We start from the raw sequence: 5,000 nt of genomic DNA on the forward strand, positions 1-5,000 counted from the left end.
GGTTCCGACAGGTCTTGTGCTTAAAATCGCTCAATCAAACCACCTCCGAATGACTCCAGACCACGGTGCACGGGCGGTAACATCAGTTCCGGCAGAGCAGAGCACACCGAGGACTCCCCGGGGCGCCTCGAGCTCGTGGTGGGGCCGGTCAATAGATCGTGTTGGCTGTAGCGAATGTTTTGAACTTTTCGCTCATCACTTGAGCTTTTGCTCTTTTCCTGCGAGTGCCCACCACCACGGGATACATCGGAATGAATTTGTTAACGCTCCAGGAGACGCGAGACTTTGGGGAGCGGGCGAGGGTACGCGCCGGCGCCATCTCGACTGTGGCCACCGAACGCGCCCTTTTAATGCAACAAGAACCTGCCGCGCGTTCCTTCGATGGCGAGCTGAAAAAGCTTGAAAGTTTGATACATAGTTTTAATTCATTCCTTCCCATTCTTCGCACCTTTTTCGCCACGTTGTCGTCATCCAATAGCATCGCCGGCGTCGCAGACGTCGTCGTCTGACTTTTGCAAACAGTTTGCACCGGAAAAACGGAACCAACGGACGGACGGACGGACGGGTCTCGCCGGTCTGGGATGGATCCGTCGACTCGAAAGACAAACTTTCGTGCGCCAATTGGCAGCGGCCAATGAACGGACACAGACCAGGGACGCCACCGGAACGGACGCACATGTTACCTCGGTACTCGTCTGGGTAAACAGAATTTAAATTGAATTCATACTAAAGGTGGACCGCGCCATGTCTGGGTGACTCCAGTTCCGACGGCTAAACTCATTGAACCCCCCGCCCATCCCGCCTGCCTCCTGCGGAGCTGCCCGGCGTATCGAGAGGAACTGCAGATAAAGTTTCCTGGTGTTAGTGCTTCCCGTGACTCCCGGCGAGCTGACAAGCAGTCGCCAAATGGAATGTCTTTAAGCTTCCGTTCACTTATCATCGATTTCTCGCTTCCTTTCATCGCGCGTTCGTGTCTGCTCCCTTGCCTTCCCTATTGATAGCTTCATTGGGAGCGAGTTTCCTAGTAGTGTATTTTCCCAAGATTCGCGTCCTCTGGAATGCTCATTCGCTGTTGGATAAAATGTATCGAGTAAATTGCTGTTGCGAACACTAGCATCGCATCTTGTGCTACGAGAGTCCTTCCAGGAAAAGCACTAAAAGGGATGTGGCAGGTTAACTATTTACTATCCTCCAAGAGGAGTACTTTCCCGAAAAGTTGAGTTCCATTCCACGGCCTTCGCTAGAACTTGTGCAACTAGATGCTGTACGCTGCGTTTGCAGAACTCTTCAAACATACTCGTCCCGACTCATGCCGTAGATTGCCTCAATTAATGATTAGACAAACATTTGGCGTACAAATATGTAGCGGAGCGCCTACGCGTCTATCGCTGGCGTGAGTGACACGTACCGTACTCGCTAACGATCACATGACCTCGAGTTCTCTCGGAAGAGAAGTGCACAGAATGCGTTGCAACTAGTGTCTGGATGGCTGGAAATTGATTCAATCAGGATAAATCACGAACTCACACCTAACGGAAGGAGTGGCCCTTGTGAAGTTGATTAAAATTTGATTGCAACCTCGGCGCGCTGTTATCAACTGATGACTGCCGAATGTATGATCCTCGCATTTGAAATGCCCAATGGGCCTCTGACGGTAGCATAACACCACCTGCTAAGTCAATTTACGGGGTTTATTAGGGATTAGCCTAATGATGAACGGAATTAAATGTTCGCTGCCATCGAATTGGACGAATCAACATTTCACTCAATCAAAAAAACAGTTTTTTCTTTGGAGGAAATGATGTTATCGTCTCTCCTGGCCTTATTGGCAGTTAACACACACGAAGGTGTAATTATTATAAATAGCAAGGTAACATTCTTCCTCATATTCCCTGAGCCCCGGGAACGCAACATAACTCACCAGAAGCACTGGTGCTTCGTCCCTCCTATCGTCATTATGCATGCAAACCGCATTTAGCACGACATTAAATGGCTCTTTCGCACGTCACTACCGCGAACCTTCTTTCGCACAAACCCCAAACCCAAACCCGGCTGCGTGTCTTGTGACGATTCGGGATAAACACTCATCGGCCCCCACACACGTCCATTCTTTTCGGTTATTGCAGCGGCATTTACCTGCACGAAGAAGGACCTCCGCAAATGCCAATCGCCATTTGCGTGTTCCCTTCGAGAGTCAAGGCATCCTGTGTGATGCTGACTACATGCTCCATGGGTGGCTTTCTCACCTAATCCCCTTTCCCGCTTCGCATTAGAATCGCGCTGATCAATATAGATGACGTTGTACGCATTGAGGTCCTTTTCTCCATCCGTTTAGGTTTAGTGCATTGCGAGGTCGTTAAGGAAGAAGTTTCTGGAGCGACAACAAGCGAAAACGGTGCGAATGTCAACCGGAATCGTCGTCGGCTCGATAATCTGTTTCCTCGTTCCCCCGTGGGGTCCCAGAAATTGCCCCAAAAGCAATCGCGAACCGTACACACCCGTAACGGTCGTATCGGATCGAGCATATGTACCTTCCCCTTTCCCGATTGGGAGTATGTTACCGGCATAATCCTGTCTGCAGCCGATCCTCAAAGCCTTTTCGGTATCGTGCGGACGTGCCCAAACGACGCTGCTCGGATTGTGGTTCGAGCAGGCGAGCAGCGAATGCGCATTGTTGGTGGCGCATCTTCTAAATGGTTATTGCTATTATCGAACCGAAGGGAACGTTTGCCGCTGCCGCTCTCTGGAATGGTCGATTATTGGCCTCTTTCCGATAAGGGGGACATCCTTTGGCCACCGCTTTCGGGTGCTACTCAAAAGCATTGTCTTGATTCCTCCGAGGAGTGATTTGTGTTTTGCCAAATTTTGTTTCCAAGGATTTCTACCACTTACAAGTTCCAGCCAAAGTTAATTATAGAACGCCAGGGGACAAAATTTAAACAAAACACTTGACGGAACTCACCGAAATTCCTAAAAACACAATCCCATTCATCAGTTGTCCATTGTCCTGGATTTCTAGGACCCAACGCGCGCTTCCTTTAGAAACTTCACTTCCAATTTGTAAAATGCCGTGTCGCCACCACGTTTCCCAACCATGGACGGACGTCCTGGTGCAAGACGACCACGCGATTCTGGGTCAGATTATGAATTTGACGAGTTACCATCGTTTGCCTCTCGCTTCTTCGTCGGCCCCAGCCATTCAGCGTCCAGCGATTCTGCATTTCCTACTCCACGGCGAAGTGATGGCCGGAAATGGTCACTCGGGCGGAAGCGGAAGCCCGATAATAACATCCCGACCAGTTGGGACCGGTAAGATTCGAGAGAAAATGAGATTTCATCAACGATAACTGGATCCGATTCCAAACTGTGTACCCGCGGGGGCCCAGGGAGATGAGATGAGAACAGTCCCGTCAGCCCATCTTAGGCTCAGCAGGGAAGGAGTGCAGCGAAATGCTGGCATGTCGTAAAACGTTACTTAAGCCTTCGCTTCAAATTAATTTACCCCCAGTTTCCGTGGCCGGCGGCGAGAAGTGAAAGCGGACGACTGAGCGGCTATTCTGAATGTTCAGATGTGGCCATCTCGACGGCTCTATGGAGCACTAAAAAGGCTCGACACTCTAACGTCTTGTTTGCTCCCGCTGTCTCTCTTTGATAATTGCAGCAGCATCCATTCGCGGACCGATGCCGCCGCACGAAGATAATGTGGATGTTTGAACATGTTATGCAACCATAAAATGTCTTATCCGGCGAAATGTGACGTACTGACGGGCTGTATGCTGCTGATCTCGTCCGTATGGATCTATCCAGTCCATGGTTCGATTGAATGGGGAAACTAAACCGGCGCGAAAGGAGCAGCATCTTTCGCTCTAGCCTGGCGCGAAACTTTCTGCGAAACAATCGAGCACCAATCCTTGAATCCATGAATAAGACATGCTTCCTGAGCGTCTTCTATCCGCCTTCATCCGAAGGAAACGAAACTTTTGCACAGCCAAACACACACGTACACATATGGTGGTGGTGGTGGTGCTGCCCTACTTCCGGATCATAATTTATGCAGTTCCACGCCTTTTAGCAGCATCAGTGCATTTTAGAGGCAATAATTAAGCTGAAAAATATACTCACTCTCTCTCTCTCTTCTGCTCTCTCCTGTTCTCGCTCTATCAGCGCTATCTGAAGCCACACCGCACCAGGCACTTAGGAGGATGTTTAAATATTTACGATCGACTAATAATAGGTTCTCATACGAGCGGGGCACTCCTTCTTGACAGTTCCCTGCGGCCTCTTCCGGTTGGATAGCGTGCGCGTAAAATGCATCTTTCGTGTTTCTGTTCAATTCGTGCCCACGATTCAATTAGGCAAGCGGCCCCACCGGATACACTAACGGAAATGGATTACTTGCAACCGCCAAGCTCTGAGAGAGATAGAGATAGAACGCGCGCATAAATAGTTTACGATCGTGTTTAATTCGTGCAAAAGTCTCAACTCAAGCAACCAGAAAAAGGACACACCTGGTACTGCGAAACAGGGCTTATGCCTACACCGGTGCTAAGGTGCTCCCAGCCCTACCGCTAGCCGCGGGTAAAATATGCTCATTAATCAGACCGGAACCCATTAGGAGCTGAGGATGCTCTTCCTTTACTGCTCCTGCTCGTTCGCAGACATAATAATGGTTTCCCACGACTCCCACTCCGCGTATGAACCGCGATAGTTAAATTACATTCCAACCATCCGGACCATAGTAGCCCGGAACCTGGCCATGTTCCCGCCAGTAGTTTCAACTTAAAAGCATAACGATTCATCATTAGTTGCGCTCGTGATTCGTGAGGAAGAAAAAAAAAGCTGAGAGCAGGGCTGCTGCGGCTTCAACCGGTCGGTAGAAATGTGATTTCCATTCCGGACCACCCGCAACCCATACCTCCGGCATGGAGCGCAATGCAGGATGTAATTAACATTATTTTCTGCCTCTCGACCAGCGCTCGGTGATCGGTAAAAAGTAATCA

General features: G+C 49.8%; 1 protein-coding gene across 5 annotated transcripts in view; it reads left to right on the plus strand.

The window, feature by feature from the left end:
* Nucleotides 1–5,000, plus strand: part of LOC126572269 (mucin-5AC) — a 122,266-nt gene that overhangs the window by 66,628 nt on the left and 50,638 nt on the right. The gene's annotated exons all lie outside the window — the stretch shown is intronic.

This window comes from Anopheles aquasalis, chromosome 2, assembly GCF_943734665.1.
Source record: "Anopheles aquasalis chromosome 2, idAnoAquaMG_Q_19, whole genome shotgun sequence".
NCBI classification, from domain to species: domain Eukaryota; kingdom Metazoa; phylum Arthropoda; class Insecta; order Diptera; family Culicidae; genus Anopheles; species Anopheles aquasalis.